The sequence below is a fragment of the Nicotiana sylvestris genome, chromosome 6, assembly GCF_000393655.2.
Source record: "Nicotiana sylvestris chromosome 6, ASM39365v2, whole genome shotgun sequence".
Lineage (NCBI taxonomy): Eukaryota > Viridiplantae > Streptophyta > Magnoliopsida > Solanales > Solanaceae > Nicotiana > Nicotiana sylvestris.
In genome coordinates this window covers 64,794,041-64,810,121 of record NC_091062.1, presented here as the reverse complement: position 1 = coordinate 64,810,121, position 16,081 = coordinate 64,794,041, and positions in this window count along the sequence as shown.

Sequence of the window (16,081 nt, the reverse complement as noted above, 5' to 3'; positions counted from 1 at the left end):
GAAAGTAGTACAGGTCCCAAGAGATGAGAATGTAGAGGCAAATGCTTTAGCAAATCTTGCATCCGCAGCAGACGTGGCAAACAATACAGATGCTTCAGTCATACATCTATTTCATTCCGTTCTTGAATCTGATAAAAATGAGGTAAATTTTAATCATCTAACATGGGATTGGAGAAATGAAATTGTTGCCTTTTTACAGCACGGAACCGTGCCTAATGACAAAGGAAAGGCTCACGCGCTTCACAAAAAAGCTGCACGATATTGTTTATATCAAGGAAATCTTTATCGAAAGATGTTCGGCGGGCCACTAGCAAGGTGTCTCGGACCCTCTCAAACCGAATATGTCATGAGAGAAGTACATGAAGGACATTGTGGGAATCACGCAGGAGGACGGTCACTGGTAAGAATGTTAATTCGCACAGGATATTATTGGCCTAAGATGGAAGAAGAGGCAACTAGTTTCGTGTCCAAATGTGATAAATGTCAAAGGTACGGCAATAATATGCACAGACCAGCTGAGTTACTACATCCTGTTTTAGCCCCATGGCCCTTTATGAAATTGGGAATGGATATCGTAGGTCCACTTCCACAAGCAAAAGGTCAGGTAAAATTTCTACTTGTACTTACAGATTATTTCACTAAATAGGTAGAAGCAGGGGCATTTAAACAGGTACGAGAAAAAGAAGTTAAAGACTTCATATGGCGAAATATAATATGCCGCTTTGGAGTACCAAAGGAGATCGTGTGTGACAATGGACCACAATTCATTGGAGCTCAAATCACAGAATTTCTTCGAAGTTGGCAGATCAAAAGAATAACGTCTACGCCATATCATCCAGTAGGGAATGGACAAGCAGAATCAACTAACAAAGTTATTATCAATAACTTGAAAAAGAGGTTACAAGATTCAAAAGGTAATTGGCCTGAGGTGTTACCTGGAGTATTATGGGCTTATCGTACAACGACCAAAACAGGCACTGGAGAAACACCATTTTCAATGGTTTATGGTACGGAAGCCTTAATTCCAGTTGAAATAGGTGAGCCAAGTACACGATACGATAAGGCAACGGAGGAATCTAATAATGAAGAGATGCGGGTTAGCCAAGATTTACTTGAAGGGAGAAGAGAAGCTGCTTTGATAAGGATGGCGGCACAAAAGCAAGTAATAGAACGATATTACAATAGGAAAGCACGCCTCAGATTTTTCAAAATTGGGGACTTCGTGCTTAAAAAGGTGTTCCAATCTGCAAAGGCTACTAACTCAGGAAAGCTAAGTCCAACATGGGAAGGATCGTACAAAGTCCGTGGCATTGCGGGAAAAAGGAGCATACCAGTTGGAAACAATGGATGGTAAAGTTTTACCCTCACATTGGAATGCTGTCCACTTAAAAAGATATTACTTTTGAGAAAGTACCTACGGTCAGGTATCATCATGTTAAAATTTCTCTCTTGGTTTATTAATATTTTACTAACGATTTTAGATGCTAGGCAAAATATCCTAACTCGTGCCAAATGATGAGTCACAACCTGCAAGGCAAAATGGAGTATTCTTAAATTCCTAGCCCAGGGTTACAATTATTCTGATGGAAATACACACAAGTTAGACGGTCTTCATCTATAATCGCACCTTCGGGTCCCGCATATCTTTCTGTTTCAGGAAAAAGGGCCAAAGTAAAAGAAATAAACAAGTGCTCGAGGCTTCATACTTCACCGCTCAAACACTTGGGGGACTACAATATTGTACACAGATACGTGTATAAATGCAGATACGCAGATACGAATATCGAACGATGGAAGTCAAGTGTTGAGTAAAAGTTACGAAGTCTTCAGCATTCATGAGAATAACAGAGTCATCTCTCAAAACTCATAAACAAAGTCACCTCTTAAACCCTTCTTAATATATAAAGATAGGGTCATGACTATGTACTGAAACAGGTTATGAAGAAAAACCTTGTTTATTCTATGTTATGTACAAATCTGTTACAAGAAAAACAGTTACGAGAAAGTTGTAGATGTATTGTAATACATGTAATAGTCAAACACTTGTTAAAGTTTATGAATAAAAACTTGCCAAAGTTGTTTCATACAAAACGTGTGTATTCCTATTTCTTTCATCGTATTATAACACCATTATGAAGTTGAGACGTCTTCTTCATTAAGTGTCGATAAAATAAAAGGGCCCTCTTTTATAAGCCTCATGTTAATAAGTCATGAGAAGAATCATAAAGCATTTTCAAAGGATAAAAATGCTAAACTACTCTATAAGTCCTAAATAAGTAAGGAAAAGGCAAGAATAGAACACATTGAAGTACTAACGAAACTTCTTAATATAATTAAAAAGACTAAGTAGAAACTTAGTCAATAAAGGTTTATACAAGTGCCCCATTATGATAACTGGGGACTTTCACCAAAAAATCCCTTAAAAACTAAGGGATAAAACCATCATCCAATTGAAGGGGTTAGCACATCAGAAGTTGCAATATTAATTTCACTTTCAGCCACAGGCACGGTGGCAACTTCTGAAGAAGCAGCAACAGGAACGGTTTCAGTTGAAGCAGGAATTGTAATCCCAATTGCTGCAGTAGTCACTTCTTCATTTAAAAGTTCTTCTGTTCCAGGAACTTCAAGTGCAGGAGAAGGAGTATCAGTAGACTGTTGGCTTTTCTCGATGGTATCTACGACTTTGGCCAGTTCAGACTGCCAGTCAAAACCTTCTTGAGCAGCTTCCGTCAAAGCATCACGACGAGATTTCAAGAAAGCCCAACTCACCTCTATGTTAAAATTTTCCTCCAGAAGTCCATATTCCTTTTCCCACATAGCAAGATGGTGTTTTAAGATTTTGTGTTCAGCTAAATGGGAATCAAGGGAAGCTTCAAGAGAGGCATGAGAACTCTTCAAGGCATGAATCTCGTCAGAAGAAGTCTGTAAGTCAGCCTAAGCTTGAGTCAAGTTTTGCTCTAACTCTCCTGCATACTCTTCCTTCCTAGCCAAAAGTGCCTTCAGCTCCCTAACTTCTTCACTAGCCTTGGATAATTGTTCTGACAAAGAGCATTCCAAAAGCTCTTTGTCTCTTTTCAATTGGCTTGAAGAAGCTTTGGCAGTTGCCAGTTCAGAAGCTAAACCACGGTTTTGCTGCTCCAGGAGATTTTTATTTTCTTGCAACTCCTCTATGGTCTCTTGAGCATTCTCAAACTGCTCCTTCCAATTGGTTGCTTCAAGCTGGGCTCCCCTAGCTATTTCTTCGGCCTCGTGGACAGTCTTTTCAGACTCACGGGCTTTTCTTTCCAGTAGGGAAATTCTTCCCATTAATTTTGTGCCAATACGGTTAGCCTACAGAGATAACTCATAGAAATGAGAGATTGAAGATAATTAAAAAAAAACCTTGTTGGTAAGAAGAAAAGATACCTTCAAAGTAGAATGAACTACGCCATTCATCAGAGTTAAGCAGCTATGACTCTCCATCTTCTTCTTCTCGATATCTCCAATTAAGGGTTCGAGCCAAACATCGTCTCTACCGGTCTTCCTCAAGAGGCTATGATTGGAAGGAACCTCCAAAGTAACACTTCTCATAGTCATACTTCCACTGCTAGAACCCATCTCTGTACGATGAACAGAGGGAAGAGGAGCAATGGAAGGAATGGAAAGAGAAGATGTAGAAACATGAATGGAAGGAAAAGATGTAGAAACCAACGCAAGAGCGGAAGCAGATGCGGTAGAAACTGCCAAGGGAACGGATATTGGAGCGGTAAAAACTGGCAAAAGAACGGAAGTCATCAAAACTGGTAAAGAAATACTTACGGTTGGCGGAGGAATGGAGGAAATAGGAACAAATGAGGAAAGAGGAGCTTCATCAAAAACAGGGCCGAGCTCGCCACTCCCAAAACCACTGTCAAAAAGATGCTGAATTGACTCATTATTATCTCTTGGTTCGGTGTCCTCGTCAGAATTAATCAAAACAGGCTCGGTGGTGGAGGTTCGAGCAGGAGTGTTTTCAATTTCATCATCAATGATTATTTGTCTCCTAACCCTTGGCCTGGTAATTAGGGAGGTACCCTCCTCTTCTTCTTCAGAACTTTCCTTTACAGCTTTCCTTTTTGGCAGCAAGGCTCGAGCCTTATCCAAATCAAGAGCAGCATTCGCAGACATGCGAATGGCCATAGCTACTTCAGCCGTCATTCCTCTAATGTCAAATCCTGATTAAAGGATGGATATACATGATCAAAGTTGAGGAAAAATGCTTAACATGTAAAAACAATATATTAAAAGGGGGATACCATGTGTTTTAACCTTCCAGCCATGTAAGGAAGAAATTGATTTCCAAGTTCTCTGCTCCCTAGAAGCAATCTTCAAAAGTGAGTCTACCCAACCACGGAAGTTGGGAATAGGTTCCACATCTCCCATGGTTGCTACGATAAACCAAGAAGAGACGAGGTTAAAAACAAACTTTCTTTTGAAATTCTTAAAAGTAGGTACGGTAAATAAAAGGAAACCTACGTTCAAAATTCTACTTCTCAGGAAAGGGAATATTTGTTTCGCCAATCAAGTCCACCGTACGAACAACAACATAACGGATATACCATCCACAATCGTTGTCATCTTCAGGATTTACCAAAACTTTTTTGCTCCTTGCAGTTAAGGTAAAAACCCCATGGCGTATTAAGTTAGGATTGTATAGATGAATGAGGTGAGAAAAGGTGAAATAGACATTGGCCTTGGAGGATAAATATCTCAAACAAGCCACTGTTCTCCACACTAATGGACCGATTTGGGCCAAACAAATTGTAAAGAAACGACAAAAATCGAGAATAAGTGGGTCAATCGGAGGATTAAAACCTAAAGTGAAGGGGTAAGTATAAACAGAAGAATACCCACTTCTAAAAGAGGAAATTCTTTGATTTGGGGAAGGAATTTACATTCAGAGACTATCCTTCCAGTTACAATCTCTTCTTATGGTGGGGATTGTAAGCTCGGTTACTATTGTGGGGTAAGTATCGACTTTTTCTAAATTTGTAATTTGTTTTTGAAGAGACGTTTTGTCACTTTCAAAAGACAAATCGTTGGGAACTATTTCATCAACTGAGGGTTCTTGAGAAGAATCAAGAATTTCCCTACTTGTAGAATAAGGGGCCTTTGGAATAGAACTCCTTGAAGAAGAACCAGAGGAACCGCCTCGAGTAGATTCTAACCCTGTTTGAAGCCTACCTCCTCCGCCTCTTCTGTGTCTAACAGGGGCGTTGGGAAATTGATCGAGAATTGGAACTTTTTTACGGTTTGGGTTTTAACAAGACATTGTTAGGAAGGAAGTGTGTGCTGAAGATTTGTGAAGAAGACAAAGGAAGAAAAAGTTATGTGTAAAACGGGAACCGTCAACCTTAGAAGTGTAATGATGGAAAGCCAATAATAAAGGCAGCTATCACTTCGTAAATAATGAGAATAAAGAAGTCTCAAAAAAGGGTGTGAATAGCGGAATCACTTAGAAAATGACACATGGGCAGAACATTAAATGGAAAAGACTACTGAGCCGTTAATACTGTCATGAGCATTAAATGTGGCAAAAATTCATTTATCATGAAGATCCACTTCCCAAGTATTTAATTGATAAATAAATGGAAAGTGGGGGGACTATCTGTATTGGGAAAAAACTGAGTTTATATTAAAGATGATGTGGCATGACACGTGGATTAGTTAAATGGTCAAAGAGCAGCAATTGACTAAGAGGCACGGATGGAGACAGCCACGGGAAGAAGAATTTAAATAGGCACGAGACGACGTATATATACGAGTCTCGTACCAATTTAAAATATTTACATCCAATGGATTAGAAGGCATTGAAGACAAAGATCTGATGACAGAAAGGAGTCCAAATTCATTATTAAATACTTGATACGTTACAAAATTGGTATTTAATAGGAATGATTGTATAACGGCTTATTTAATGTCATTTATTACTCATGATTATATCATTAAAGCTGAGGCTTCATTCCTTTACCTAGAATTATCTATAAAAGGAAGAAGTATCATCATTTGTAAGGACACGGAATACTATTGAGAATTTATTGAAATACACATCTATTTGCTTTTTTACCATCATTCTCAAAAGTATTTTATTTTTGTCTCCTGATTATTAGTAACCCGAATTTCTTTTTAGCTTTGACCAAAGACTCAGATTTTTGGTTAAACAGTTATCAAATTCATTTGTTTCAAGAGATTTTCATATATTTTGTAAGTAAGACACTTACAGTTGAAAGTCTCAAACATGATTATACAAAGTGATATTCAAGTGTGTTTAATCATATTTCTAAGTCCTTAATGAGGTATATGATAGAGATGTTAATGTTTACAACGTAGTGATACATGTACATACATGTACATGTATTTACCATCGTGCTACGGCCGGTCAAGCAGTTATCACTGGTTGGCCAGTTATGTATCATTATTTACCACCGGTTGGGTAGTCATGCATATTCATTTACCATCGAGTTACGGTCGGTCGGACAGTCATGCATTTACCATTGAGATACGGCCGGTTGGGCAGTTACACATTTACCATCGAGCTACGGCCAGTCGGGCAGTCATGCATTTACCATAACGCTATGGCCGGTCGGGCAGTTACCACTGATTAGGTGGGCAGTCATGCATCATACATATGGTAATAGTCTCAAAGAGAAGCATTATATATATATATATATATATGTAAGTATTATAATTATGCATATGTAGTGACACTTCAGAGATTCAGGTTGATTCTTATATGTTTTTTTATTAATGTTGATTTATTGTTATGTTTCAGTTCTATCTAACATACTCAGTACATTATTCGTACTTACATCCTTTTGTTAGGGATGGTTTATTCATGTATGCAGGTATAGATAATCAGATTGACAAGCCCTCATAGTAGACGAGATTGACATTCATCGAAGGATCGGTAGGACTCCACCTCATTCGGAGTGCAACCAAGTCTTTGAGTCATCGTGTTAGAATTTTGCTACAGTCTTATGGGTAGGCCGGTACCCTGTCCCATTTGATGTCAAATAATATTAGAAGCTTTGTAGACGAAGGTTCATTTTGTACAGTATGTCAGAAGCCTTGATGGCCTATATGCATTCATGTTTTAAGAACGATAGTTTATTGATACAGTGTTGCCCACTTATAGTTATAGAGTACGAGTTATGGTCATGTTGTCCCATGATAAGTACAAAGAAAAAAAAGAGTTGCAGAGTGGTTCGCTCGGGCCAGTGTGGTACCTGGTGCCAGCCACGCCTCCCCAGGTTTGGGCCATGACAATTGGATTATATTCCTAGTAGGGTTATGTCCTTCCTTAAGGCACAACGGGTGGTTGCGAATGGGTGTGATGCATATCTAGACTTTGTGAGAGATGTCAGTGCTAATGCCTCTACCATTGAGTTAGTTCCGATAGTGAGAGACTTCCCATATGTATTTCCAACAAATCTTCTTGGCATGCCGCTTGATAGAGATAATTATTTTCGTATTGACTTTTTGCCGGGAACTCAGCCCATTTCTATTCCACTATATGTATGGCATCGGCGTAGTTGAAGGAACATCTGTAAGAGTTACTTGATGAGGTTTTATCCAGCTTGGTGTGTCACTTTGGGGTACTCCGGTTCTGTTTGTGAAGAAGAGTGATGGTTGTATGTGCATGTGTATTAATTTTCGCAGTTGAACAAGGTTACAATGCAAAAGAGTATCCATTATTGCGCAATAATGACTTATTTAATAAGCTACAAGGTGCCAGAGTGTTTTGAAAGCTTGATTTGCGATCAGGGAATTATCAGCTGAAGATTCAGGATCCAAATATCCCGAAGGTTGCTTTCAGGACTCGGTATGATTACTACAATGTCACGCCCCAACCTCAAGAGACGCGACCGACGCTCAATCGAGTAAACCCAACTGAGCAAGCCTTATCAAACACTTCCTACCCAACTCGATACGAATAAGGAAACCATGCTTTCATTCATTTTCTTTGACGAGGAAAGATAGTGCATTCTACAAAGTTAGTTCATTTTAAATCACAACATTAATTCGTAATTAAGTTCCCAAGATTACATACAATTACACTTTAGCAAAACGAGAATTTGAATTACATCATAGTTTGTAGACCCATCCAATGCCCGTACATAACCCACACATATGTCTACGGAGCCTCTAAGGATACCCAAGACAGCGATAACAACGCCGGCGACAAGGCCCCGGCTATACCTCAAAAAAGACATCTATAACAAAAGGCATGTCACAAAACCCCTTGAAGGAGGAAGGGGCTCACCAAGAGTTTGAGAAGAGGATGATCCGCTACACACGATCGGCACTATCCGCTATAGAGCCACCTACATTCATTTAAAAAAATATAGCACCCCCGGCAAAAGGGACGTTAGTGCCATCGAATAGAAATAGTATGTATGACTAAACACCATCAAATTAGAAAGAACTTTCATACAAAAATAAGAAATCACAAGTATAACTCAAAACTTTAAACGATCACCACATTATCTAATAAAAGAATCATACAACTTTCACATCATTTTCCCGTAGCTTTTAGTTTTGGGAATTTCACACTATTCATTATTTGTTCACAATACCACCGCTATCTTGAGCGGAGTCTGATCTTGACCCGATTGGCTAGGTTGCCTCATTTGAGACATATGCTTCAATCACAATCTAATTTTCCTTCTTTCCCGGAATTCATTCACAATACCTTTCTAATACCACCACTATCTTAAGCGGACTCCGATTTCGACCCGATCGGCTAGGTCGCCTCATCAAGGCATTGTTCCTTTTCTCATAAATTAATTCATTTCTCATATATCATTTCATAGGCACTTAGAGCCACGACTTATCAAATCATTCTTGACACTAGATTGCATTTTACATCGTTCCCAATTTTCAATATTAGCTTTGCCAGTTAGGATAGTAGGTACACACAAGAGCAATTTAAATTATAAACATAGATATGATTTCACGTAGATAACACAATATATTCAACTGCAATCTCAATTTAAGGTCTAAACATTTCCAATACATAATTCATACCTTTGCCCCTTTCAAGCTGTCAAGATAGCACGTTGATTATGTTGGGACACATTTTTCACACACATAGGGTTATGAAACCAACTCATGTAAAACAATAAGCAATGCAACAATTCAACTTTAATCTTGCCATGCCCACACAAACACCGATGAAGCTCAATTTTTAAAAGACGGGTTTTTAGCCATACATACCTCAATAAAGCTTTCCTTATTCCTTACAAAATTCCGAAACTTTTAGCATTTCGATCTATTGTGTAAGAATTACAAATTAAATTGAGAATTAGAGACGAGATTGAGATTCTAGCTTGTTTTGAGCATACTATCAAACACTAAAGGTGCATTGTGATCTTAGGCCTTTTTGAGAGAAGTTTCTATCATTTTATACCCCAATTGCTTTCCTTTTTAGTTCACTACCTTCCAATATTCTATGGTGTGATATGCATGCAAGAAATTCATTCTTATACCCATGAATTACTTCACTTGTGATCCTTTATTGCTAAGCATAGGAATAAGAGCTGAGGCAATGAAGTCTTACTCCTGGGATGAAGATTTAGGTGCCCTCACTTGATTATCTTCAAAGATTTGGCAAGGTTTCATGGAGTAATTTGATGGGAAGCACTTCCCTCTCTAAGACCCGCTCTCTTTTTCTAAAAGCATCAGGTGTCACACCTCCTTTATGCGCGCCCGCCCCGAAGGGTAAAGATGCGCGATGGAGTTTTTCCAATTTAAGTGACAATATTCGAAATGGGATTTATTTATTTAATTCAGAGTCGCCACTTGGGAAAGGTTTGGCTTTTAGTGTCTCAAGTCACCGGTTTATTTTGAATCCCAAATCGAGGAAAATATTCAACTTTCCAAACGAAGTCTGCGAACCAGAAATTCTAAGTAAGGAATTCTGTTGACCCGAGGGAAGGTGTTAGGCACCCTTGAATCCCGTGGTTCTAGCACGGTCGCTTAAATTGTTATATTGGCTAAATATCTGATTTAATACATGTTATTACTTATGTGCTTTATTAAGTTTAAGCCGCTTTTATTATTATTTTTTATAGAATTGCAACGTCGTGAAAATGCATCTCGAACCACAACACAATCAATTCACCCGTGGTTGTTAATACGTTCCGACTCCGTTGAGATTTGGATTTGGGTCACATAAATGCGCACCCGAATTTGAGAATGTGATTTAATTATGATCGCGCCTAAAGAGTCTAACGCGTTATTATCTTTGAGGAAGGCTGCGAAATTCGCTGAACGGCCCATCCCAAATTCTGAGTATTTTTAGTATATACATTTATGAGGTCCCCGCGGTTTGTGCATTTTTATTTAGCGAGGCTCATCTCATTTATTTTAAAAGGTATCCTAAAAAGACTACATTTCTATTAATTTTGTTTCTAAAAATAAGAGAGAGCGAAAGGAAGATCTTATTTAGTTACATGATACCAGCACATCATTTTACATACTAGATTAAGACGAACGTTAACAGAAAAGAATATTACTTAAAATTTGGAATTATAAGTGAATACAAAATTGACAAACTAATATGTTCACGGAAGATTAATTATTCTATAACTAGATTAACTTCACATAATTATGTGGATAGACCAATAATTGTTTTCGACTAGTCAAAATAAACATCAACCTTGAGTCTTAATGCTTATTCGAAAGTTTATGAGATCTAAATTTTAGCCATCTTGCTAGATTCACGCCTATTAGATTAAAGGTCTTAACCCCGCACCATTGATTCGTATTCCCTAATATGTAAAAACCTGCCGATTCTATAGAGTTAATAGCCACTTTATTTACTTGGTGAGCCGATGCTAACATTAATTATTAAACTACACTATTAAACCTATATTGAAACAGGGAATTCAAACGAAAGAGTTGACATTAATGGTTAATCCATTGGCATTAACTAACGTGATATGAAATTTGCTTGACATATGCATTGAAATCAAACTGAATCGGGCCATGGCAAAACAATTCAAAGATCCAACGGGATACATATAAATGCCTGCTAATATTCTGCATTATGTTATCATCACCAACCAAACTAAATTGCTAAAACACGTGGACATATGTCTAACCAATATAACAACATACTACATAACAGTCCATATTGGTTCAGGTACACCCCAATTTATACAAAATTGGTATTAACAGTCCAAAAGCTATTAGAATGAGTCCAAGCAAATAAGAACCAAAAGAATCATTTTAATCCTATTGCTATATTTGAAACACAGGTATTGTGAAAGTAGGTGAACGATTCATTCCTTCGTTTACTTCAACTCAAATTCCAATTATAACGTACATCAATCCATAGTTTCAGAAGCGTGTACCTGGATGTTGAATACAACAGAAGAAACAAAAGGCAGAGAAATCAGCAGTAACAGCAAACAGGAAAGGCAGCAACAACAATAAATACAGCAGCAGTGATAGTAACCAAGTGCACCAGGAACAACTCAAATGAAACTTGAAAGATTTGTGAAAAACCAGGTAGCAACAAACAGCATGCAAAACTCAAAATGGACTTGAACTCAAACCAAGGTTAGAGTAGTAGATTGCAGAGGAAGTTTCAACGAATTGGAGTCAAAACCAAAAGAAACTGTATTAACTAACTGAGGCTTCAAACTAAACCAAAGCCTTATGGAATTATGTCGCCAATCAAAAATTGAATTTCTCACTTTTCAGGACTGTTTTTTATATCTGGAAAACAACTCTTAATTTAGAACTGTTTTCTGTCTAGTTTTTTAGCTTCTTCCCTCTATCTGTCTGTCCTCCAATCTGTGTATCTATTTCTCTCTATGTGTCTATATGTGTGTCTCCCCCCCCCTTCAACTAATGGAAACTCTTCTCTTTTATAGCCTTCCAGACCCTTTAACAGCCTCTTAGACAAACTGAACCCCCTCCCATGTGGCCTCTTCTGTTTTTCCACTCACCAGTTTAAAAGAAACGATAGCCCATAAGATTCCCCTGACAGACCCTCTTCTCTTATTAAAATGGTTTATCATTTTATTAGTTTGAACAGGTATGGGTAGCAGGGTTGGGTTCTGACAGCACATGCTGTCCATTTTACTCTAATTCCTTAGCAGCTGACAAAACACATGCTGCCAAAAACTTAAACTAGGTGAACATGCTATCAATTTAAACTAAAGTCTGAAATCTAACCTAGACTGCAGCTATAGATCAATTCTTAAATGCTTTCTGACTTAGCTAAACAGACTAACACACAATGACAATCAATTCTCAGCTGTTTTAACCATGTCTCAGTAAATCAAATTAAATAACATGAGTTAAATTATCACCATTCAACGGCTGAGACTAATTGACGACATATATCGAATCGACTACGCGAATCACAACACATACAATCGAAACCAATGACCAAAATCCAACAGTATTAATCATGTGATTCAAATTGTACTGACCAAACAAAAGTTACCCTGGAAACTAATTAATCGACCAAATTCAATTTCAGTCGATTGTATAGTTTATACACATACACACTATCAGTAAATGAAGAAGGACTTGACCAAATACAGAGGTCCGGGCAAGGTGGACAGAACAGTCGACAAAAATTCAAAAATAAATCAACTAAACATTTGGACATATGAACAGACATTTAACTATAACAAACAAAATGAACTGATAAAGAAACGGAAAACAAAAATACCTTAAAGGCTTGAAAAATCAGAAAACCCTAGCTCGGATTTGAATAGACCTTTCTTGGGGTTGAACGGACTTTAATCGAAGTGTTCTCAACTGAAAACACTTCGATTAAGGTCCATTAGACCCTAATCTTCTGGTTCAAATGGACACAAATCGGACTTAGGACTTCTAGGGTTCCTAAGGGCAGATTTGGGATTCAGGTTGTCCTGGTTGGATTCGGACCAAAACAAACCTGGTTTGGTCATGAGGGAGGTCAGGGGAGTGCCTGGCATGGATTTGGGGTGGTTTGGTGTAGGTCGAGGTTCGGCTCGAATCTTCAAATGAAGATTCGAGATGGTGGGAGAGGATTCGAGACCCACGGTTAGTGGATCTGTGTTCAGGGGGTCGAGGTGGTCCTAGGGTGTTAAGGTGGTGGTCACCGGCATCCTTGCCCTCGGGTTTATGGTGAGGGGAAAGGGGGGCAGCGCTAGGGTTCCATAGGGTTTGGGTCTGGTGAGGACGACCTAAAGGCAGGGGGGGTCTGGCTTGGGGGCATGGGGTAAGAGGGATGGGCTTATATACGGGGTAGGTGAGTGGATCCAAGCCATTGGATATGATGAGATCAACGGTTTGGATTACTTTAACTATATGAAACGGGGTCGTTTGGTCTTATGCTGGAACAGATCAAACCGGGTTTCATTGGGTCGGGTTAAATAATGGGTAAGGAAGATGGGACGAGGGCCGTTAGATCGACCTGGTTTGAACGGCTGAGATGGATTGTCCTTGAAACGACGTAGTTTTGGTGTCAAACTACGTCGTTTTGGTGGCATGGGAGATGGGCTGCTTGGACCCGCTGCCTTGGGCTGCTTTTGGGCCTAAAATTTTAAAAGAAAATAGGCCCAATCCGATTTTTAAACCAATTTGCACTCTTTTCTTTTATTTTCTAATTTTAAAACACAAAACCTAATTAAAAATGATATTAAACACCCATTAATTAGTACTTAACACAATTATCACACACATATTAAAATATTTAAATAGGTAAAATCACACCATGGCAAAAAATAGAATAAAAAATGCATATTTTTTTTGTGATTTTCCTTTTAATAACCGAATTATGGTTTTATTACACTCGACATATATATATTTTGTATTTTTTTGTTTGATAAGACTAAATGGATAGAACCACAAATAACTACCAAAAAATGTCACATAAATTCCAAAAATATTACGGCGAGACCATTTGTTATTATTTCGATTTCTTTTGGAGTGATTGTCGCGTAAACAAAAATCACGTGCTCACAGCTGCCCCTCTTTGTCCGAAAATACAGAGAGTTTTCGCGCAAAGGTAAGTGAGCGGATATGAGCAATTTTTGCCTATTGGAATACTCCGTGTGAAGCATGTTTTGAAAGATTTGACCGAATCTTTGCTTCAAAGATTTCCTACATATCCTGGGCTAAACAGGAATCAGGTCAATGTAGTTCGGGAAATTTTGGTAGCTGGGACTACCATGGGATGACAATGCTTGTTGTTACTGCTGCTGCTGTTGCCACTACTGTTTACCGACTGCCTTATTACAACCAAAGGAAATTGAAACTGAATTAACTATTTATGTCTGTCAACCGCTAGTTACAAGATTCCTATCTATAATTCTTTTGCGACTTAATCTTGGGTCTTAGCTGATTCTGCTTGTAGACTTCGATTCGAATCTTGATGCTTGCAAGTTGTAGGCGCCTGTTTATTTGTGCGATATTGAGTGAGACGGGATTGGCGGAACTCGGGACCTTGATCAAATTTGGAGCGATCCGCCCTTTGTTTGTTCCAATATCTCGGAACATCTTCTTTTTATCCTTTTCTTCTTTTCTTTATTCTGGATTAAGACTCATCCCGTAGGTCGTCTCGATCCATGCGCCTCGAGGCCAAACCTGCCGAGACAAAACAAAACAAACGAACGAAATTTTTCTGCCCCAGTTTCACTAGGAAAATTTCGGGAGTTAATTGCCATAATAATCTACAGCACTAATGCGGGGATAAGAAAAAACTAGTCTGCAAAACAAAACTCGGAGGCTGGAGCCCTAATGTCGCCAAAGGTAAAAATGCTCAGTTCAGGGTTGGGGCCCTAATGCTGGCTAAATGGAAAATGCTCAGTTCAGGGTTGGAGCCCTAATGCTGGCTAAATGGAAAATGCTCAGTTCAGGGTTGGAGCCCTAATGCTGGCTAAATAGAAAATGCTCAGTTCAGGGTTGGAGCCTTAATGCTGGCTAAATGGAAAATGCTCAGTTCAGGGTTGGAGCCCTAATTTTGGCTAACAGAAAAATGCTCAGTTCAGGGTTGGAGTCCTAATGCTGGCTAAATGGAAAATGCAGTTCAGGATTGGAGCCCTAATGCTGGCTAAATGGAAAATGCTCAATTCAGGGTTGGAGCCCTAATGCTGGCTAACAGAAAAATGCTCAGTTCAGGGTTGGAGCCCTAATACTGGCTAAATGGAAAATGCTCAGTTCTGGGTTGGATCCCTAATGCTGGCTAACAGAAAATGCTCAGTTCAGGGTTGGAGCCCTAATGCTGGCTAACAGAAAACTGCTCAGTTTAGGGTTGAAGACCTAATGCTGGCTAACAGAAAAATGCTCAGTTCAGGGTTGGAGCCCTAATGCTGGCTAACAGAAAAATGCTCAGTTCAGGGTTGGAGCCCTAATGCTGGCTAAATGGAAAATGCTCAGTTCAGGGTTGGAGCCCTAATGCTGGCTAACAGAAAAATGCTCAGTTCAGGGTTGGAGCCCTAATGCTGGCTAACAGGGAAATGCTCAGTTCAGGGTTGGAGCCCTAATGCTGGCTAAATGAAAAATGCTCAGTTTAGGGTTGGAGCCCTAATGCTGGCTAACATGAAAATGCTCAGTTCAGGGTTGGAGCTCTAATGCTGGCTAAATGGAAAATGCTCAGTTCAGGGTTGGAGCCCTAATGTTGGCTAACAGAAAAATGCTCAGTTCAGGGTTGGAGCCCTAATGCTGGCTAACAGGGAAATGCTCAGTTCAGGGTTGGAGCCCTAATGCTGGCTAAATGGAAAATGCTCAGTTCAGGGTTGGAGCCCTAATGCTGGCTAAATAGAAAATGCTCAGTTCAGGGTTGGAGCCTTAATGCTGGCTAAATGGAAAATTCTCAGTTCATGGTTGGAGCCCTAATGCTGGCTAAATGGAAAATGCTCAGTTCAGGGTTGGAGCCCTAATGCTGGCTAAATGGAAAATGCTCAGTTCAGGGTTGGAGCCCTAATTTTGGCTAACAGAAAAATGCTCAGTTCAGGGTTGGAGTCCTAATGCTGGCTAAATGGAAAATGCAGTTCAGGATTGGAGCCCTAATGCTGGCTAAATGGAAAATGCTCAATTCAGGGTTGGAGCCCTAATG